We start from the raw sequence: 23,833 nt of genomic DNA on the forward strand, positions 1-23,833 counted from the left end.
TGGGAGTGGAGATATTCAAACTTCACTGGCAAAAGACAAAGAGGGTATTTTTTTAATATCAATCACAATTGGAAATCACCACTACTTCATACTGGTACAAATATTTTGATTCACGCTTTTCTAAAGGAAGCTAAAGAAAACTAAGATCATGGCTCCCGGCCCTCTCAATTCCTGGCAAATAGATGGGGAAGAAATGGAGGTAGTGACAGATTTTATTTTCCTGGGCTCCAAGATCACTGCACATGGGAACTGCAGCCAAGAAATTAAAAGATACTTGTTCCTGGGGAGGAAAGTTATGGCAAAATTAGACAGCATACTAAAAAGCAGAGACATCACCCTGCCAACAAACGTGCATATAGTCAAGGCTATGGTTTTCCCAGTTGCAATGGATGGCTGTGAAAGTTGGACCACAAGGAAGGCTGAGCGCCAAAGAATTGAGGCTTTTGAACTCTGGTGCTGGAGAAGACTCCTGCGAGTCCCTTGGACTGCAAGGCGATCAAACCAGTCAGTCCTAGAGGAGATCAACCCTGACTGCTCTTTAGAAGGCCAAATCCTCAAGATGAAACTGAAATACTTTGGCCACCTAATGAGAAGGAAGGACTCACTGCAGAAGAGCCTAATGCTGGGGAAGATTGAGGGCAAAAAAAGAAGGGGATAGCAGAGAATGAGGTGGCTGGATGGAGTAACTGAAGCAGTTGGCATGAGCTTAAATGTCTCCAAGGGATGGTAGAGGACAGGAAGGCATGGAGGAAAGTTGTCCATGGGGTTGCAATGGGTCAGACATGACTCTGCAACTAACAACAACAAAAGAAAGATATAAACAGAGCCTTTGGAGAGGGAAAGAGACCAATGAAAACGAGACTCATGGAATGTAAGAGTTTGGAATTTTTTAATACAAATTCTCATCCAATAGAGCAGTGGTTCTCAACCTTCCTAATGCTGCGACCCTTTAATACAATTCCTCATGTTGTGGTGACCCCCAACCATAAAATTATTCCTAAAACCATTGAAAATATGTGTTTTCCTATGGTCTTAGGCGACCCCTGTAAAAGGGTTGTTCGACCCCCAAAGGGGTCGCGACCCACAGGTTGAGAACCACTGCAATAGAGGAATCTGCTACTACAGGTGACAGGTGATCATCGGGTCTCTTATTAAACACCTCCAGAGGCAGTTTATTCCACTGGTGATCACCTCTTATGTCTCTTTTTTCTCATGTCCAACAAAATATTCGCTTCTTTGTCATGTAGATGCATTGTTTCTTGCCGTGCCTTCTGACCGATTCTACTCTACAAAGCAAGACTTTCTCAAAACTTAGCCCAGGTGGTTCGTCCAAGCAGAAAAAAATAGCAGCAGCCAGGGTTCCATTTCCATTCTCTGTAGCCCATCAAGAGGATCATGAGCCACAGTGGCGCAGTGGTTAGAGTGCAGTACTGCAGGCTAATTCTGCTGACTGCCGGCTGCCTGCAATTTGGTAGTTCGAATCTCACCAGGCTCAAGGTTGATTCAGCCTTCCATCCTTCCGAGGTCGGTAAAATGAGGACCCAGATTGTTGGGGGCAATAGGCTGACTCTGTAAACCGCTTAGAGAGGACTGTAAAGCACTGTGAAGCAGTATATAAGTCTGTGCTATTGCTATCAAGTGGATTAACATAACTTTTTATATATTTATCTGTAACTGAAACAGGAGAACCTAGAACCACCCACCTCATGCTCATAAATAACTTTTGGTCTTACAAACTGGGTTCATTAAAAAGAAAGAAAAGGTTTAGGAAGGAGGGTCCACTTAATTTTGCCCTATTTGTTCTCTATAAATAAATGTCTTGGCTATCTTTGCCTAGAAGAAAATTACAAAAGAGCTGAAAGAATGAAAAGCAGTCACAACAATATCTAAGGCCAAGATGAAAAGAAGGACTTGTCACACCCCAGAAGCATTTTATTTTTATTTATTTATTAAATTTATGTGCCGCCCATCTTACTCTCTAACTTTAATCGAACAAATACGGCTCAGGCTAGATTTTAGGAACTAAATTCATCTGATTCACACATACAGAATATAGATAGAAACAGTAAAAATACTATAATTACATCCCTAAGAATTCAATTTAGTTCCATTGTAAGCGTTAAATTTAAGAATAAGGTTGCAGAATTCTCTTATACCATTTATAAAGTATAAAACATGAATTTATTTAAGACAATTAAATAAAAGATCTGAAGAATAGGCTTTTCACTGTCTACGATATTTGAGTGGTTTATTTTGAATTATCTACTTCACTCATCTGAACATTAAGAAGTAATGGGTGCTTATGAAAAGTCTTTATTCTAAATACTGGGAGTTGCATTTTTGTGACAAAAACATTAAACGCTAAACCAGAATGTGAAATGTCTTCTATCTATTGAGACATGTAGGCAATCTCTGGTGATCAATCAATCAATGTTCAATCAGAATAGAGTTGAAAGGGATCTTGGAGGTCTTCTGGTCCAATCCCCTGCTCCAGCAGGAGACCCTTGATCAATCAAGAATAGAGCTGGAAGGGACCTTGGAGGTCTTCTACTCCAACCTCCCTGCTTAAGCAGGAGACTATAGCTTTTCAGAGAGGTGGCTGCCCAGTCTTTTCTTTAAAGTCTTCAGTGATGCAGCTCCCATAACTTCTGAAGGCAACTTCTGTTCCAGTGGTTAGTTATCCTCACTGTTAGGAAGTTTCTCCTTAATTCCAATTCCTTAATTGTTTCTCTCCTTGACTAGTTTCCATCCGTTGTTTCTTGTCTTGCCTTCAGGTGCTCTGGAGAATAATTCTGACCCCCTCTTCTTTATGGCAGCCCCTCAAATACTGGAATGTTTTTTTTTTAAATACTGTTTAAAATCTCAGTATTTAAACACAGAGAGAGAGAGAGAGACAGAGACATCCAGAAGTGGCTGAAAACATTTCTCAAATACCTCCCCTGTGGGTGATTTATCGGTAATACTGACCTTTCGGATTCATCAGGACAGCTACCAGCTCTTACCGCCCCTGGATGAATTGGCAGTAGGGAAAGCAGGAGCAATTGCTCCAGTCCCTCCCTTCAGGTTTCACGCAGATACACACTGCAGAAGCAGCTGCCTAGAAGAAGCCAATGCAGGAGAGAGCCAAAGTTGCTTCCCCCCCCCTCCACTCCACATTCCCAACACACACACACACACTCCTGCATTTTTACAGTCTATGGGTTGTTTTGTGCTCAAGCATCTTGGCAGTTGACAGAAACTCTTTTAACGTTTGGGGTAAAAAAAAAAAAATCCTGACAATAAGAACCAAGTAGCTTGCATTCCTCCTTCCCTGAATGATTCACACTTTCTCCAGACGGCTACAGGCAATTCAGCTGTAACCCTTTCCGAACTGGGGGTGTAAGAAGACAAATCAAATTCTCCCCCTTGCTCTAAAATGACACATCCTCGTTTATATTCAAATGTAGGCAAAACCATCTGCTATGAACCTTTCTTTGGAAGGGGGGGGAGGAAATAAGTGATTCCATAGAATCCATCTGATTACAGTAAGACATTTTAGAACTGAATTGGCACACTGTATGCAATCTAACCTTGAACAGGTCACTTAATCTCTTTGAGATTTAGCTCTTCCTCTAAAAGAAAAATAATAAATCTGATGCTACCTTGGAAATATAATTAATATTTATGACGCGCTCCAACATCTTTTTTTGTTGTTGTTGTTTATCTCACTTTTCAAATTTGCTGCAGTGTATAAAATTTGGGATTGCGGACTTTAATTGATGAATCTACAAATGCTGCAGCCCCAGGTGGACTTCAAAGCAACTCGTGGCCTGCAGGCACTTGTCTCTGAAATCGTGTTTACTGTTTTAGTTTTCCTAAGCCAAATCTTTTAAAAAACCAATATTATATTCAAGAATTAAATATGTTTAAGAAATAACAAATGAATTTCCCCCCCTCCTCCCCTTTCTGGCATACCCGGCATTTAAACATAGCAACATTTTAATAAGACAACAGAAATAAGAGCAATTCGTTGATTTATTTCAAAATGATTTTAAGAGAGGAGGAAAATATTTTTTGTCAAGAACTGGATATCTGTTGTCATTTAAGAGAGATAAAATATAGTTTTGAGGCAATGGGTTTTAGGATTGAGGAATATATATGAAATATTAATTGTTTAAAATGATAAAGATTTAGAACGGTGTTTATTGTTTAGAATTTTGGGTGCTATCGTAGAATGATAAATGTTTAGAATAAGAATTTTGCCTTTTTTTTTCTTCTTAAAGATTTTAAAATTTGGAACAAAATTGATTGAGGGAATGTGAATAATTGTACTTATTTTAAGCCGGACCAAATCCCTGCTCTAAAAAGTTGTATTTTATGTTTTATACTAAAAAAATAAAAAAAAATTGGATGGGGGGGAGAGAAATAAGAGCAATTCCATGAATGATTGGCACAGACTACAGAGCCCATCATACAACACAAAGAAAATGGCTTTTAAAAATATGCTTTTCTCATAAGACAAAACAGCATTAGCTATACAGCAGCAATCCTTATTATTTTATTTTATTTTATTTTATTATTTTATTTTAATTATATTATATTTTAATTATATTATATTATATTATATTATATTATATTATATTATATTATATTATATTATATTATATTATATTATATTATTATATTTTATTATTTTATTTTATTTTATTTTATTATTTTATTTTATTTTATTATTTTATTTTATTTTATTATTTTATTATTATTTTATTTTATTTTATTATTTTATTTATTTTATTTTATTTTATTTTATTTATTATTTTATTTTATTTTATTTTATTTTATTTTATTATTTTATTTTATTTTATTTTATTTTATTTTATTTTATTTTATTTTTTATTTTATTTTATTTTATTTCTATACCGCCTTTCTCCCGTAGGACTCAAGGCGGTGTACAGTTAAGAAAAAATATAGATACACAAACATCATAAAATTGCTAATTAAAATTATTATTATAACATAGTTTGGCCCAATTAAATAGAACCTAAAATTAGATAACACTTTAAAATCATTCACATATTCATATGTTTAGCCCCGCCTGTTGGAACATCAGGGTCTTGAGGGCATGGCGGAAAGCACGGAGATCAGGGATATTTCGTATCTCAGGGGGCAGTTCATTCCAAAGGGTTGGAGCCCTCACAGAGAAGGCCCTCCCCCTGGGAGTCGCCAGTCGGCATAATTTGACTGACGGTACCCTGAGTAGTCCCTCCCTATGAAAACGAACTGGTCAGTGGGAGGCTATTGGTGGCAAAAGACAGTCTCGTAGATACCCAGGTCCTAAGCCATGGAGCGCTTTAAAGGTGATGACTAACATTATGATTGAAAAGTATGAAGTGCTTTAAGACTGTAAGAACATAGAACATTCTGAAAGCACATCAAATGGATTTGAGAGAAATGTTTACTGTGGAGATATCTTGATTCTAAGAATCAGCCTGCAATGATTCTGAAGAGCTTGTATGCTACCAATTCATTCAAATTCTATTCCTGCCTTCTCAAAAACTGTGTTCACAAATCACATTAAATCTGAGGGGATATCTAAAGGAACACCCGTCTTCCATGCCTTCTGCCTAGCCTCTATAATCAGGCAGAGTTGGCATGCTATAGGCCAGAGGTATCAAACTCAAGGCCTGAGGGCCAGGTCCGGCCTGTGGGATGCTTACATCTGAACCGCTGGCTCACCCTGGACACAGCAAAGGACCACAGCAAAGAGCTCCATATTCACTAGCAGAAGGTGTCACAGCCGAAAACAGAGCTCACAAGCCCTTTTTCGCCGGCAGAGTGCTCAGTCCTCCACAGACATGTGGTGGGAGTCAGCTGGTCCTGTCTGGATTGCGCGAACCGGTAGTGGCGACTGCGGGAGGCTCCACCCACCCATCCAGACATATACTGCACATGCACAGAAGGCTGTGCGCATGCGCAAAGGTGGACATGCTAACATTTGCGAACTGGTAGGGAAGGTAAGTGAATCCCACCTCTGCCACAGGTGCCCCCAACACGAGTGATGTTGAGCTGGCCACACCCACCCTGGCCACACCCACCTCAGGGTCAAACACAACTCTAATGCGGCCCTAAATGAAATCGAGTTTGACACCCCTGCTATAGGCCCTATCCCTTAAGAAGTTATCACCTGATGGGACCTAGTTAGTGTGTCTTCTCTGTTCCAGAATCTGCCCTCCTGAACACCCTCTCCACCAAGGATACATCTAGTCTCCACCCTGGTCATGTTCAAAAGAGCTGTGAAAGCCTTGAGTGAAAGTGGGTAGTAGATCCATGTCTGATTGTCTTTTAATGGCTGTTGGTTTATTATATTGTACTATCTGATAGTTTTACTGCACGCCATCCATAGTTGTTGTAGAATCAGGCAGCTTTCTAAAATAAAATTGAAATTAGTCACAATGTGGCTTATAGATGTAAATTACATACACACACACATTTATATAAAGGTTACTTTACACATGGCAAAAGCCAACAAGTCTTCCCACTAGCTTGAAAACAAGTGCCTTTGCTTTTTCTCGGCTCATGTAGGAATACATGATACATGAATAGGAAGAGTCAACGATTAAAAGCAACAACTAGCTATGACAACAACTACTGCCTGCTATCATCATCATCTTCATTTAATGACCCCATAATCCCTTGCGGGGTGGAGTCTGGGCAACTGAATGGAGCTAGCAGAGTGTTTTAATGGCCAGATGCCCTTCCTGTCACCAATGCAGAGTTTTTTTTCAGCAGATACACTCTCATTGTGCCCATAGAGAGAAATATCTGCCTCTTCCTAGGATCAAACTCACAGCCTCCTGATTGTGAGGTGAGAGCTCCATCTCGAGGCCACCGCACCACTCCAACTACTGCCTGCTATATCATTAACAAATAATTTAATGAATTTTCTTGCCCTGCACCTAGAGACACGCAACCCAGTGGACTAGTCCTCTAGGTTGGGGAGAGAGTTCTAAGCTCCGATAAATAAACGTTCAGAAAATAAAAATACAATGGAAAAACTCTCCGCTTCATAGAAATGAGCTCAGGAGATCAGATTTTACCACATCTGCAGAATTAACATCACTGTGTGCAACTAAATCATAAGCAGTGTGTTTAATGAAATGCTGATTTTGCCCGTACACCATGGGGTAGGAGTAAATTTATCACCACAAGACTTTTTGTTAATCAAAATAGTAGTTGGATAATCAGATTTTATTAACAAGGCTAAAGAAAGCAGGCTTCGTGCCTAGCTAAATATAGACTCATATAAACTCACAAAAAGGAATATTTTCAGTAGTTTTAAAAAGCCAGAAATATGCAATATTTTAGGAATACACATCTTTAAGGTATGTGTGATCCAAGATAAAATTTCTACATTTAGAAGACGAATATGCTATCCACCCCCTTACCGTCTTTCAGCAGCTTACAAAAAGGCAACTGAAACAGAACTGAACTAGGATGGTTATTTTTCATTTTTCAAGTTATCTATTTCTACAGGCATTATTTGATCTAACCAGCTATATGTCATCTTGAAATGGCAATCACATTTGGTTATTATGTCTTCTATGCTCTTGAAGGTTTAGGCAAGGATATACAATACATACAATTTCTTTCTTTCTTTCTTTCTCAGAAATTATTTCAAGGAAGCCACGTCAATAATAATAATAATAATAATAATAATAATAATAATAATAATAATAATAATAATAATAATAATAATAATAATTTTATTTCTATACCGCCCTTCTCCCGAAGGACTTAGGGCGGTGTACAGCCAATTTAAAAACACAAGACACAGCAATGATTAAAAATTAAAATAATTAAATAGATTTGGCCGGTTTAAAACACCAAAAATTTAAAAATACCCCAATTTAAAATCATTATGTTGATAGCCCGGCCTGGCGGAACAACAGGGTCTTCAATGCGCAACGAAACACCCGGAGGTCGGAGATCTTACGTATTTCCGGGGGCAGTTCATTCCACAGGGCTGGGGCTCCCACAGAGAAGGCCCTCCCCCTGGGTGTCGCCAGCCAACCTAACTTGGCCGATGGCACCCTGAGGAGACCCTCTCTGTGGGAGCGGACTGGCCGGTGGGAGGCTACTGGTGGCAGAAGTCGGTCTCGAAGGTACCCGGGTCCTATGCCATGGAGCGCTTTAAAGGTGGTAACCAGCACCTTGAATCGCACCCGGAAGACCACTGGGAGCCAGTGCAGCTCGCGTAGGAGGGGTGTCACATGGGCACAACGAGTTGCGCCCATAACCACCCGCGCGGCTGCATTCTGGACCAGTTGGAGCCTCCGAGTGCTCTTCAAGGGGAGCCCCATGTAGAAAGCATTACAATAGTCCAGCCAGGAGGTGACAAGGACATGAGTGACTGTGCTCAAGGCGTCCCGGTCCAGAAAGGGCTGCAACTGCGGATCAGGCGAACCTGATAAAAGGCCCCCCTGGCCACGGCCATCATATGCTCTTCTAAAGACAGCTTTGTGTCCAGGAGGACACCCAGATGGCGAGCTCTCTCTGTGGGGGGCAAAGATTCACCCCCAATAGTCAGCGATGGCACCTGCTGACTATATCAGGACGCCGGCAGCCACAGCCACTCGGTCTTGGACAGGTTGAGTCTGAGCCTGTTCCTCCCCATCCAGACCCGCACGGCCTCCAGGCAGCGAGACATCACATCAAGGGCATCGTTGGGGTGGTCTGGGGTGGAGATGTACAGCTGAGTGTCGTCAGCGTACAGATGACACTTCACCCCAAAACCACGGATGATCTCACCCAGTGGCTTCACATAAATGTTGAACAGAAGGGGCGAGAGGACCGAACCTTGTGGCACTCCCCATGCGAGACGCCTCGAGGTCGACCTCTGCCCCCCTGCCAACACGAACTGCGAGTGGTCGGAGAGGAAGGAGGAGAACCACTGCAGCACGGTGCCCCCTATTCCTAACCCTCTCAACCGCTGCAGCATGATACCATGGTCGATGGTATCAAAAGCCGCTGAGAAATCTAATAGGACTAGGACAGAGGAGCAACCCCTGTCCCGAGCCCTCCAGAGATCATCCACCAACGCGACCAATGCCGTTTCTGTGCTGTGCCTCCGCCTGAAGCCCGACACAGATAAGCAGCCAACTTTTTTTTTTTTTTTTAATTTTGATTTATATGCCGCCCTTCTCCGGAGACTCAGGGCAGCTTACAAGGCGTTAAGCAATAGCCTTCATACTTTTGTATATTTATACAAAGTCAGCTTATTGCCCCCACAAACTGGGTCCTTATTTAACCTACCTTAGAAAGGATGGAAGGCTGAGTCAACCTTGAGCCTGGCAGGATTCGAGTTGCAAGAAGGTCTCTAGAATTGGGAGGAGGGGTGCAGATTAGGTGGGTTATGGACTTTACATCAGTTAATTCTCCCTAACAGAACCTCTCCAACCATAATGGCAAATGAGAATCAAAGTACTGTACCTATAACTTGAACACATCATGATATCTCAAGTTCACATAAATTCAATTTCATCTAACTGGGCTACAGTCAGACTATCCTGTGAATATATTAACTGAAACTGACAATATAATGCAGAAATATTTTTAAATACAAATTCCATGATATGGAGGTTATAAACACGGAGATTGAAACTTTAACTGCAAATATCACAATGCCTTCATAAAAATTTATTGTGCAGCTATATTTGAAACTACAAACAGTCCTTCCATTCCTTTACCCACATTAGATTTCCCCCCCCCTATCCTCTGTCATAAGCCTGGGCCTCAGGGTCATCCAATTAAAGTGACTGGCAGTAGGTTCAGAACAAATAAATACCGTAGCACTAAATTAATTATGCATTGTATGAAGAGTGCTTTCTACTCTCCCTTTAGCAAAGAGCCTTCTGCCTTTTCAACTAGACTGCCAGGGATTAGAACTTTTAAATCCTAGTTTAATAGTTTAATACAATTCACCCCACCCAATCCCAGCCCTTTAATATTTGCAAAATCATTCTAAAGCTTATCTATTTCCAAAATAAATCATGCACGATAAAAATATTATTTACTGAAAGCATACTTTTCATCTGAAACTCAAAACTGGCTCAGATAAAACATTTCTGGACAGAGTTTCAACGTTGTAGGAGGGGTTGTATTATGCTACTGAACTAGAAATGTTTTTTATTATTATTATTTTAGTAGACTCTATTTACATACATAGAATGAGTTGGGCAGTGGCCTAGAGGTGGAGCTCTCGCCTCACAATCAGGAGGGCTGTGAGTTCGATCCTGGGTAGAGGCAAATATTTCTCTCTCTGGGCACATTGGGAATATATCTGCTGAACACAGCTCCACATTGGCGACAGGAAGGGCATCCGGCCAGTAAACACTCAGCTCCATTCAGTTGCCCAGACTCCACAATGATGATTGTGGGGTCGTTAAAAGGCGATTTACATACATAAAATATATTGCAAATGCCTGGACTGGAATTATTGTTAATTATTACTCAAATTTCTATAGCCATCCATCTCACAAATAACTCTGGGCAGCGTACACTTATTACTGTTGCTATAATAGGAAGTGATCAAAAGTGGTACTATTATCACTCAATTAGACTTTTGAGTCACTAATGAAATCATTTATTTTAGATGATGTACCAATTCATAAACGACTAATATTTAAGAAGTAAAATAACACAACAGAGTATGTTTATGTTTTGTTTATGTTTTATTAAATTTATATACCGCCCTACTCCCGAAGGACTCAGGGCGGTGAACAGGCATAAAATAAGATACATAGATACAAAAGTTAAAAGACATAATTAAAACCAGATTAAATAATTTAGCCCGAGACAATTAAAAATCCCAATAATTTAAAACAGATTAAAATTTCGATTTAAAAGAATTTTAAGAGTATAATGAAAACTACAGCTCCTAGAAGATAGTACTATAAAAAGTTATGTACAAGTTATTTACAAAATGTGTTGGAAGAAGAATAAGGAAAAGAACAAGCAACAGTGATACAGCCCTGTCAACCAGAACAGTGCAACTGCTGATTCTGTTTTTGGTGGAGGGGGTGGGGGGGATTTGTTGTTTCTATTCGCAACTGTTTTTATTTTCTATTCATTTAAATAAAAAATTCTATCCCACTGTTTTAATACAGATCTCCCCTTCAGGGCAGCAGTTTCCTATTCGCTTTAATATCTCCAATAAAATGTTCATCTGCAGATCATTTCAGAAGATGACAAACGTTTACATGTTTGTTTTTATTATTCCCCGATCCATTTTTTTTCCAGATTCTGCAACAATAAGCATATTATTTGCTCTTCTATTTATAAAAATAGAAATAAAAATGCCACTCATTTTTCTTTCATTACACGTCTTAGGAAAAAATAAGAACTTTCTTGCAAAAAAAAACAAAAACAAAATCTGGATAAATTTTCCACATAAGGAGGTCATTTACAGGATGGTGTGCATGTCTGAGCATGCATGCGTATATGCGCGAGTGCATACATACACACACACACACACAAGTGGGTAGTGATTAACATGTAGAATGCAGAGCTGCTTCACAATTCAAAATAAATCTTAACTTTTTAAAGGAGAAAAAAAAACCTTCCAGGACATACAAAGGCCAAGGTCACTACAAATCAAAGGACTACATTTTGATTATGAGACTGCTCTTTGAAATGCCTTCGCTAAAACTTCATATAAATAATATTTCAAACCAAAGCAAGCAAGAAAAAATCATGTGTTTCATCTGGAAAGATATGTGACCTACTTTAGGCTTCACTTTGATCATAATTAACACTAATTTGTTCAACTTCCAATTTAACATACAAACCCAAACTGAAAAAGAAAAACTGGCTAGTTTAAAGCCATAAGCAAATGCTTAAATATACTCCCGGATGTTTAATTTAGAAAAAAAAATAGAAATCCAGCTTTCATTGAGGATTATGGCAGACTGATATCTTGATAGGTGTTGAGAGACATTACAGCAGAGAATGCCCACTGGAGGGCAGTTGTTGGACAGTGAAATCTCTTTGGATCAAAGAGAGACAATCAACTTGTACTCTGTATGGTTGCTCCTCATGAGTTAACTGCAAAAATGAAAGTTGGCTTAGGAGCCAAGCAGTTAAGAGTCACAACTTTCTTCCATTAGAGCAGCAAGCACAAGAGCCTATATCAGGGGTCAGCAACCCGCAGCTCTGGAGCCGCATGTGGCTCTTTCATCCCTCTGCTGCGGCTCCCTGTCACTGGTCAGCGCCACAATTTTGAGAGGAGCTTCCGGTTTGGGGGGGGGAGCATGGGGTTCCAGGAGGAGACTATGGCAAGGGGCAGGTTTTCCAGTCGCCTCCACAATTGTTCGGGCTTTTGGTTAGGACAGGTAGAGGAAAAAGAGCACCACACTAGGAGGAGACTCTATGGTGGGGGAACCAGACTTCTGGTTGGCTCCAGAATTGAGGGGGGGTGGGGTGGGGGCTTCCGGTTAGGACCTTTGTGTCTCTTTGAGGGTTTAAGGTTGCCGACCACTGGCCTATATAGATAAAATGTCTAGCTATCCTCATTTCCTAACCACTTTTGGAAGCAATTAATCTACAGATAAAGAGAGATTCCCTATGCAGCAAAGATAAAATTCCTATTGGTGAGTTTCACTTTTTTTCTGATAAAATAGAGACTTTAAAGATTGAAAGAGCACCCATAGAGCACTTATCAGCAACTCATTAAAGCAGTCAAGATTTTTCCCAGGATCACAAGGGAGAATACTTTGGTATTGGGGAAGACTCCTAAAAACACTGTTCCTGTTCTTTCTGCTGGCTTTCAACTTCTTATTTCTCCTCATTTTCTCCATCATAAGGACAAAAAATTCAGAAATAGGGCGTTGGTCCTACCTGATACGCCCGTTCTCTCCCGCGGGAGGGAACGGCAGGCAGCGCTCGGTAGACTCCGTCAGCTGACCAATCAGGACCGGGTCTGCAATGACGTTTTAGCCCCGCCCTGCTTGCTGCTCTCTCCAGTTTATCGGCGAGGTAATCACTGCAGACTGGTGTATGTCTCCTGCGGATAGTAAGAAAAGGTAAGTACAACCCACCCCGCCCCGACACTCAGCCCCAACAGGGAGGGGGCTGCCTGCCGTTCCCTCCCGTGGGAGAGAACGGGCATATCAGGTAGGACCAACGCCCTTTCTCCTCCCTGGTTGGGAACGGCAGGCAGCGCTGGGACATATCAAAGCTAGATGTTCCACGGGAGGGCAGTGCCAGGGCGAGCCACAAATCACGAAGGAAGGACCCGTTGCAGGACCCGTCTGCCGAACGCCGCATCAGACGACGCGTAGACGTCCAGACGGTAGTGTCTAATAAACGGTGTCGGGGTAGACCAGGTCGCCGCCTTACAGACTTCTTCCAAGGATGCCTGGGTTGCCCAAGCTGCGGAGGTGGCCGCACTCCTGATGGAATGCGCGGTTACTCGGTTGGGGACCGCAAGCGATTGTGATTCATAAGAGAAGGCAATTGTGGCCCGGATCCAGCGGCCCAGGGTTGGAGCAGAAACCTTGGTACCCATCGTGGTAGGTTGAAACGAGACGAACAGGGCCTCGGTCTTACGGAAGGAAGCCGAACGAGAAATGTAAATACGTAAGGCCCTGCGGACGTCTAGGGTGTGCCACAGTTTTTCAAGTCGGTGAGACGGGCGAGGACAAAAGTTCGGCAAGGTGATTTCCTGCGAACGGTGATACATAGAGTTCACTTTGGGAAGAAACATGGGATCTAAACGGAGGACCACCTTGTCGTGGTGGAAAACGCATAGGTCTTGTCGTATGGACAGAGCGGCCATCTCGGAGATGCGATGGGCGGAGGTCACCGCCACCAGAAACGCCACCTTAAAGGAGAGAAGTTTCAAGGAAGTCGCCCGGAGAGGCTCGAACAGAGATTGCGTTAGGGAGACCAAAACCTTTGAGAGGTCCCAAGAAGGGAAACGGTGGACAACAGGAGGGCTCAGGTTGGAGGCACCCCTCAGAAATTGGCAGATTAAAGGGTCCTTGGTGACCGAAGCCAGGGACACACACGCTGAGACGGAGGCCAAGGCTGCAACTTGTCGCCTGAGAGTGGAAGGGGTAAGGCCGGAGTCGAAACCATCCTGGAGGAAACTGATGTCATCAGCCACCGAAGGCGAGGTAGGAGAGACGTGGCGAGTCGAGCACCATGTTGAAAAGGAGCGCCAGGTAGACTCATAAATACGAGCAGTGGAAGGGTGCCGAGAGGCCTGGATGGTTCTGATAGCTGCAGGTGGAATGTTGGCCCTCGTCAGGAAACACCGCTCAGTCTCCAGGCGGTTAGTTGCAGCCATTGGGGCTCGGGGTGGATCAGAGACCCCTGCAGAAGGCAAATCCGATCGTCCGGAATCCGCCACGGCTTGGCCGTGGACAGGGAGACCAGGTCTGAGAACCAGGGCCGGTGAGGCCAGTGCGGGGCCATGAGAATCAGTTCCGACCTCTCCTCTAGGAGCTTCCTGAGGACCTTGGCGACGAGGGGCAGAGGAGGGAAGGCATAAAGAAGAACACCCTGGGGCCAGGGAGACCGAAGGGCATCCACAGCTTCCGCGCCTGGAGAAGGAAATCTGGAAAGGAAACGTGGAACCTGACGGTTGACATGGGAAGCGAACAAGTCCACCGCGGGACGGCCAAAACGGTCAGACAACTCTAGGAAAAGATCCGGATGAAGCATCCATTCAGAGTGGTCCACTAGGTTGCGACTAAGGGAATCTGCCTGAATGTTAGATTTGCCAGAAATGTGAGAAGCCCGGAGGGAGGCCAAATGAGACTCGGCCCAAAAGCCTAGACGAAGGGATTCGTGAAAAAGGACTCGAGAGCGTGTGCCACCCTGCCGGTTAACGTGGGCTTTGGCAGAGACGTTGTCGGTTAACACAAGCACATGTTGGCCTTGGAGCAAGGGATGAAAATGGCGTAGGGCAAGGAAAATCGCCCGCAGTTCTAGGAGGTTGATAGAAAGACCCTTTTCAACATCAGACCAAAGCCCCTGAACCATATGGGTATCCAGGTGCGCACCCCAACCGGAGAGGCTCGCATCAGTGGTAAGAACTAGCCGAAGAGGTTTTCTAAACAGGGTACCCTTGGCAATGGCCGCAGAAGACCACCACCGTAAGGAAACGAAAACCGACGAGGGGAGAGAAACCTTGCGCGATGAGGAAACGGAAAAGGAACGTTGAAAGGGGAGTAGGAACCATTGAAGCCGTCTGCTGTGCAACCGGGACCAAGGGACGATGTCAAAGGAGGACACCATTTTGCCCAGAAGACGAGAAAGAGCGAGGACAGACATAGGGTGGCCTTCCAAACATTGCGAAGCCAGATCAGATAAGCTGGACTGGCGGGGCGGTGAGAGGAAGACCATGGAAAAGACAGTGTTGATGACAGCCCCTAGATGCTGGATACGGGTCGAGGGAGCGAGAGAACTTTTGGCCCAATTGATTAGGAAACCATGAGATTCAAACAAACGGATAGAAGTTGAAACATCCTGCTGAGCTCTGGGAAGGGAGGAGGAAAGATAAGAATATCATCCAGATAGAATAAAATACGAATGGGGAGGGACCTGATATGGGCAACAAGGGCCGTCATCAACTTAGTAAAGACTCTGGGAGCAGAAGAGAGGCCAAAGGGGAGAGCCCTATATTGATAATGAGAGTCCCTATAATAAAAACGGAGGAATTTGCGGTGGGGTGGAAAAATGGGGACGTGCAAATAGGCCTCGGTTAAGTCAACCGAGGCAAGGAAGTCACCCTGACAAATGCACTCCAATATAGTTTGCAGGGAGTGCATCTTGAACCGGCGGACGGTTATGAAGCGGTTCAATGACTTCAGGTCCAAAATGGCACGCCAGCCCCCAGAGGACTTGGGGACCAGAAACAGACGGGAGTAGAAACCGGACCTGCCCTCCGAAGGAGGAACAGGTTCGATGGCCTTGATCTGAAGAAGAGGGGCAACAGCAGAAGCCATACGGGCACGGGAGGAAGGGTCCTGAGAGACCGAACAAGGGACAAAAACCCTAGGAGGGGAACAACTAAACTCCAAACGAAGACCCTCCCGAATGGTAGAACGAACCCAAACATCGGAGGTAGTGGCATCCCAGGCATTGGAGAAAAGGGAAAGACGGCCACCCACCAGGGAGTCTGGAGGCCGATCAACGAGACTTGCGGAAGGGGCGACCTCTGCCGCCACGGAATGGCCTTCTAGGAGGAAATCTAGAATTGGATCTGACCTGAAAGTCTTGATTCTGCAAACCTCTAGAGGAGAAGTTGCGAGAGGAGCGGTTGTAGGAGGAGCCACTGTCAGAGGGACAAAAGGACTGGTTCCGGTAGGTTGGTTGACGAAAGTCCGACCTGCGAGATAAGACTGGAAAAGCCTTCTTGTCATCTCTGGTTTCAACCAATATAGGATCGAGAGAAGAACCAAAAAGACTATTACTCTCATAAGGGGCAGCTGCTAGGCGCCATTTATTCCTGGCATCGGCTTGCCAATGGCGGAGCCAGAGGAGCCTCCTGGAAGAAACAGAAGGTCCAATAGCCTTGGCTGCAAAACGGGCCATGTTCAGGGTCGCATTGGCCGAGAATTCGACAGCAGCAAGAATTTTATTAATGTCTTGGTGAGAACGTGTGTCAGAGGCTGGAATGCGATCCTGCAGCTGCTTCAGCCAGAGAATGGACGCCCTGTTGAAGAATGATACCGCCGAGGTGATCCTTACCGCCCATGCAGAAGCTTGATGTCCTTTAATCAGGGTTCGCTCAGCTTGTTTGTCCTCAGGGCGCAGGGATTCCTCAGGAGGACCAGCAAGGTGGGTGGAAGAGGCTAAGGCTACAACTGGTGCATCCACCACAGGCACCTGTAACAAGTCAGAAAATTCATTAGTGATAGCATAAAGCTTCTTATCCTGAGAATTGGGCAAGGGGCCAGTGCCCGGGGAAGCCCATTGCCTCTTCACCACATCGGAGAAAAGTTTTGGTGCTGGTAAGGTATCCACTCTGGCAGGCTGTTCTGCAAAAAGAGAAGCAGATGGGTCATCAGAGGCTGAAGTAGCAGCCTGGGAAGCAGAAGCTGGTAACATTTTGGTAACAGAGAGAGCCTTGAAGAGTAAGGAGCGAAAAAGATGAGGTTTGAAAAGGCCAATGAAAGCTGGCTGATCAGGCTCAAGACCTTCGTCATCAGACCACTCTTGGTCTAGGGCAAGGTCCTCAGCAGAAAGAGAGACCTGGCTAGCAGAGGTGGGGAGGAAGGTCTGTCCAAATGGGGCGAATCCTCCCTCCTGTGCGACAAATGGCTGACATGATTGGCATAATCCGACACCTCCGACTCTGCATGCTGGTTGAGGCCTTCCGATATCCCCTGGCGAATCGCTGTTGCAATGAGGGAAGCCAGGGCAGGTGAAATTGTGGCAGGAAGAGAATCAGAACTAGCAGAGGGGGGAGGGGGGAGAAGGAGGAGGAGGAGGGGGCGGAGGAGGGGGAGAAGGAGGGGGTTGACAGTCAGAGTGAACTGGATCCCCTCGTGCTTGTGAGTCAAGGCTGTGACAGTGGCCATCTTGGGGCAGCGTGGCAAACAAAATGGTTGCTGTGCTGGAAGAGGGAGAAGCCCTCGAGTCAAGCCGATCCGGTGAAAGTGATTCCCTGCGGGAGGCCTGGGGCTGAGCATGGCGGTGAGAGACCTCAGAAACGGGCTCCTGAAGGGATGCCTGAGGAGGAGGAGCCATGGCATCTTTGGAAGCCTGAAGCTGCGCCTTGTGGACGGCCCTTTCTAAGGCCCTATGCCTGCGTTGTTCGTCTTTTGAAGCCAGCGCTGCTTTAGGCTGAGGGACAGAAGCCACCTTGTTCTTTTTGTGGCTGCGCTGATGCCCTGAAGTCCCCTCCCCGGGATCACTATTGTGGCGTTTCCTTGAATTTTGGGAAGCAGCCCCACGCCCGGCTTTGGAGGGACGGGAATCCGCCATCTTGGCAATCAGGCTTTTGGCGCCAGGGATAAAATGGAGGGAGGCCCCGTAGTACTCACAGCGCTCCTCGCGCCAGGAGAAGAATTCAAACCAGCAAATTGAGCAGATCAAGGCCAGTAAATGCTCTGTGAAGTGCTGCTAAGCAAAGGCTTGGAGATTGCAGCTAAGGCTCGCCCGAAGCAACAATGGGGTGAGCGTGGTGCAGGATAGGGCTACGGAGTGAACTCGTGGGCCCAGCCTGAGGGACTGCTCGCCGGCAGTCAGAAGCCTCGTTCGGCCGTCCGGGAGGCCGGAAGAATCTTCCAAGGCGAAAGGCTCAGCCTGATTGCCCTGGTAGTTCTTAAAAGAACTGTTGTGTTAAAAGGGTGTTTTTTTTTTTGTTTTATTTTTTTTTTTTTGTAAGGAAAAGCAGGAGACTAAACTGTCCAAGTCGACCGAGTCGATAAACTGGAGAGAGCAGCAAGCAGGGTGGGGCTAAAACGTCATTGCAGACCCGGTCAGCTGACGGAGTCTACCCAGAGCTGCCTGCCGTTCCCAACCAGGGAGGAGAAGTAGTCTTTCTACTGAAACATGTTGACTTTCTTAATATCCCTTCCTGTCAGGTCCACAAAACTGAGAAAAACACACAGATTTATTTCTAAGCAGTTTCCTTTATTGTTCCTCACCTACAGACAGAAATCTTACAAAATAAAGCAACTACTTGCATCATTAGAAATATACTCTAAGATCATCTAGGGAGGAGCTACTTTGACTCTCTTTCTCCCAACCAAGTTATCTAAATTTTGCTGTCTCTTTCTTGGTTTTCTGGAATGCAGCCCTTCCTTCCTGGGAATCCAAACTACATTCCACCACACTTCCTTGTCCCTTTTTTAACCTTAAACACTGATCTTTAAACATGTTTAACAGAATTGATTCTGTTTGCGTATGTCTGCTCTGCCAAACATTGAGCCCAGCAAATGAAAATGGGAACTGGGTCCCGGGATTCCAACCATAATTTATCCCAACTATTTTCCTTACACAAACATTTGTAGAGTTCACTCCTAAAGGTACTGAAAGTAGTAATCAGCAGAAAGAAAGAAAGAAAGAAAGAAAGAAAGAAAGAAAGAAAGAAAGAAAGAAAGAAAGAAGGAAGGAAGGAAGGAAGGAAGGAAGGAAGGAAGGAAGGAAGGAAGGAAGGAAGGAGGATCATTCTGCTCAGGCATCCACCAAAAGTCCAATCTGATTCAAAGACATATTTATTTTATAGATATAATGTGGCATAATTTATGATGTATTGATTCATAACACATCAGATTTATGTGGCACAATTATCATATACTACGGTTGATGTAGTTTTCTTCTATTTTTATAATTACAGGGAAGTAATTATCAACCCACAGCTCACTAGTGATTTGGTGGGTAACACTATACATAAATTTGCAATATATGATATTTGCTTTTCCAGTCATGGATGTAATCAAAATTAAGTTATTGTTCATTCCATCACATACATTTTGCTAGGCTGAACACTAACCTGCAATTCACTTTTCTATTTTGTTAAAGTACCCTCATGTAAAATGGTGAAATTAAAAGAAAACTAAGATAGATTGTTTAATGCTCTTAAGAACGCAGATGGCAATTCAAAAGCCTCTTGTGTATAATACACAAACGATCTGAGAATTTCTACTTCAGCATGATACTTCATTTGAATCTTCCACTGAATATATCTGATTGTCCTCCTTAAAAACCTCCTCTTCCAGGCATTTCTCTTTTTATCTCTTTTTAAACCATCTTTTCTACATTCAATCACCGCCGAAATACTCTCATATAATGAATGTTTACTTTCATCTAAACCTTACAATTCCTTTTCAAACTAAAGACAACTTCTCAGCCACTGAGCCTGACCACATGTTCCACGGCATATGCGAATTAATCCAAACATATTAACATTTAAATTGGTCTACCTGAGTAGCTATAAATAGTTCCATATAGGTGAGAATCTGAAACAGGATGCTAGGAAAAAAGCCCAAATTGGTCAGATCTTTTTTTTAAAAAAAAAAAAATTATAAAAGCTTATGCACTATCCAATCACCTCAACGTAAGTGGTTTACGTACAATAAAAATGCAAGTATATCATAAAAGCATGAAATGCTGCACACAGCGAAAAAGCTTGTTATACTATCAACCTATTTCTTCAGCATATTTACAGAAATATTATACTGTCATTAATTTTGCCTGTTCACTGCTAACTTGCATAAATCTCTGTAAGGCAGTCCTCAAGGAAAACGAGCTTTGTATATTATAAGCATCTTTGTTCCTTAATGTTCAAAATTTGTTTCCCTACAGCTTTCAAGGTTTGGAGGTTAAAAACAATGATTTCTAGCTCAGAAAATTATCTTCCTTCTCTCATATCATCAGTAGAAGGTTACTGGAGCTTACCATGTTAATACACGTTTTAATTTACTTTTATCTATTTAAACAAGTTGGGCACCCAACTTGAACAATGATTCTAGGCAGCTTACCAAAAACAAAACAAAAAATCTACAATAAATAAAAAATAATCGACCACAGGCAACCTGGTTCAGCATTTGCTCAGCGTTTGTTTAATTTGTGTTGTACCAGATTTCTCTAGTCAACATTCTTTAGAAATATTAAGACACTCAAATTTTGTCATTTGTTGTATCTTTATTAAACACGAAATGTAAGATTAGCATATAAACACTGAACAGCGTCACCAATAACAGTTTCAAAAACTGCAGATCACAGAGAGAATAATATTGTAAACTCTAGAATACACGCCGATTCAAAAAGAAATTCATGGAAATAAAAGGCTGATGAATTTAAAATTGGTTAAGATTCATTATGCTGTTACTGAAAAGTATATTAGGAGTAAATATGCATTTCATACTTTTGTTAGCACTGCAGAACAATCTTAATGCCTTTAACAGCTGTTCAAGGTTGCTCATGATAGTCGAAAATACCCATCTGTTCCATTAGCAACTCATGCTCTAAAAACCTCTTGTTCACCTCAAAAATAAAAGCTTGCAGAATTTGCCGGAAGGAGTACATCAGGTTTAGGTTAATAAACCAATATCTCCTGGAAATACAAACAATAGCAACTACAAGAGTGAACTCCACTAATACCTATTGTTATATTAACATTGAAAATAGATTTTTGTATAAGCCAAGAAGGTATTTATAGTTAATTCTAGAATGGAATATTTGTCTTTCCGCTCATTCTCTCCCCCACACAGAACTAAATCTTGATTAAAAAGGAACCCTAAGAGACAGGCCAGATAAGAAACACATATTACACATCGTTTTTAGTGTCAATCTAAAATATATTCCAATATATACACACCCTGAGACTGGAATCCATAAGGAATCTTGCTGACACAGATTTAAATAACCACTGGTTCACTGCATTTTATGACACAACATTCTTAAAATGCTGGCTTCTTAGAGTCCTTGTGCTTTTTTTTTTTTTTTTTTGCTTCACTGAAGAAAGAGTAAAAGATAAATAGTTTCTGCATTGCCCTAAATTAAGAGCAGCTGCCATATCCCATCCTTCGGATAGCTTAGAAATATTTCTCATCCTCCCCTGTGCATTTTAATATCATTCTTCATAATGCCACTACGACAATGTGTTACATTTCTGGCAGGTAGTAGGATGTATTTAATGATTAGGACCTCACCACTGGTTTTCACACTATCACGAAGAGGAGATTCTATTCAAGAGTATCCAAGAGTTACTTGAACTAAAAACTTCAAAACCATCTTATTCTGAACTGAGAATTCTGGAGAACAATATCAAATAACTAGCTGGATACCTTGCTTCACTACGAAACTATGTGATGGAGCTTGATAAATCAACACTTATAGCTTGAAAATTAATGAGTAATTATGATCGGCCTCTCCTCTCCCCTTCTCTCCCTCAGCCTTCCCCCACAGAAACACCGCCTACCCTATCCCCCTTCTCTCCCTCAGCCTTGTCCCACAGAAGCCTTCCCTATCCTATCCCCTTCTCTCCCTCAGGCTGGCCACACAGAGGCCTCCCTTATCCTATCCCCTTCTCTCCCTCAGGCTGGCCACACAGAGGCCTCCCTTATCCTATCCCCTTCTCTCCCTCAGGCTGGCCGCACAGAGGCCTCCCCTATCCTATCCCCTTCTCTCCCTCAGGCTTGCCCCACAGAAGCTTAACCTATCCTATCCCCTGGTTGCTGCTGTGAAAGTAAAACTGAAAGTGAAACCCCTCTCCTCTGCTTGTGTTTTGCATTTGGAACAGATTTCTTTTCAGGAGGGGAGAGGGAGTAGAATTCCTTAGCATCAGAGCATGTTAATAATAATATGAAATACTAATGCTCTGATGGTCATTTCAAAAAATCCTTTCTAAGTGGGCATATAGAAGCCAGGAGGAACATACATGGCAAATTTCAAGTTTGTAAGCTTTACTGTTCTGGAGATTTCGTGATTATGGCGTGAGTGGTTTTCGCTTTTATATATTTTTAGATACAAGCAGAATATTGAATAGCATAATTCTAAAGTTCTTTCTAACATTTCTAGAACATCAGAAACAACAGGAGGCTGGTGAGTCAAGAACAGGGGTGTCCAACTCACAATGACACGCTGTCGTCATTTGACATATCACAACTTTTCCCCTTTCCCTAAAATGGGGGTAGGCGTGGCCAGCGCACGATGCCCGCGGGCCACGAGTTTGACACTCCTGGTCAAGAATAACCCAAAAAGGAACAAAAAGGCCCCAGCACTCTCCACCAGTAATCAGCACCCAGATCAGCATAGATTAACTCCAAGGTTAACTTCAGACCAACAATCAAGTAAACAAATACCCCAATCAAGAAACTGCCAAAGAAGCCAACAGCAAACAGCCAAGCACTCCTTTCTACAGTAGCACTGATGATGTTACCTAGTTTGGGTAATGAAATGTCTGCAAGAAAACAAGCAAACTCAGAGGGCACCACTGACTCCTCATGAGTCAACAATACACACGAATAAAGAACTTGCAAATTATGACAATGATTATTGACACAGGCATCAGAAGTTTAAATGGCTTTGTTCTGAGTTATTGCTACCCAAATAATGCAAAAAAAAAATATCTTTGAATTTCAAACTGATTCCAAGCCAACTGAAGAGCTGTCTCATGACTATTATCCACTATAACTTGTACTCCAGTGTGCACTAAACTGGGCGTTGTAATATGAAAGGAATCTGTGCATAATCCGAATTTCAATAAGATGTCAGCTTTGACACAGAGAAACCAAGCAGACAAGAACAGCAGAATGAATCAATACAACAAAAAGGAAGGAATTATAATACATTTAGAGTATCATAGTATCATTTCATATACACAAACCTTGATTTAAATTAATCAAGAAAAGCCTAAAGCACATTTAAGAGGAAAAAAGAATTAGCATATTAGAAAATAAAGAAGAGGTTGTTTCACAAATAATTGGAACTAGAATTTTCTACATTTCAGTTTGTCAAATTTATGTCTTATCACCTATCAGATAAAGATATGGGAGATGAAAGATAATCAATTTGTTGCACTTATTCATGCCAGACAATAACACATAGACATTTTTATGAACAAATTAATTTTAATTCATATGAAGACGTTTCAGCTTTGTCCAGACTGATGGCTGTAGATATGATGGTCACTTCAGCACCCAGAATTCCTACTACAACTCATGCTGGCTTCAAAGTCTGGAAACTGACACTCAAAATGCCTGAAGGACTCCAAATGAAGGAAGGATGCCTTAAAATATGAATTAATGAGGAACCAATAAAATGTTTTTTATATAAATTTTTAATACTGACATCTAAAGCAAAACAAGATGGTAATGCACAGAGGATTAAAGGTAAA

At 42.7% G+C, this 23,833-nt stretch overlaps 1 protein-coding gene across 4 annotated transcripts in view; it reads right to left on the minus strand.

Annotated features, from left to right (window-relative positions):
* The window catches only part of ARHGAP32 (Rho GTPase activating protein 32), a 196,568-nt gene that overhangs the window by 155,227 nt on the left and 17,508 nt on the right, over positions 1–23,833 (minus strand). The window contains exon 1 of one of the 4 annotated variants that reach the window (XM_087875673.1): positions 9,292–9,349. The exons of 2 other annotated variants lie outside the window; for them this stretch is intronic. The gene's annotated coding sequence lies outside the window, so the exon portion shown is untranslated. Of the gene's footprint in view, positions 1–2,967; positions 3,077–9,291; positions 9,350–23,833 lie in introns of those variants that run through there. One more of the 4 variants, XM_087875672.1, reaches the window with a different exon arrangement.

Source organism: Pantherophis guttatus, chromosome 9 (assembly GCF_059756535.1).
Source record: "Pantherophis guttatus breed Tessera chromosome 9, ASM5975653v1, whole genome shotgun sequence".
Lineage (NCBI taxonomy): Eukaryota > Metazoa > Chordata > Lepidosauria > Squamata > Colubridae > Pantherophis > Pantherophis guttatus.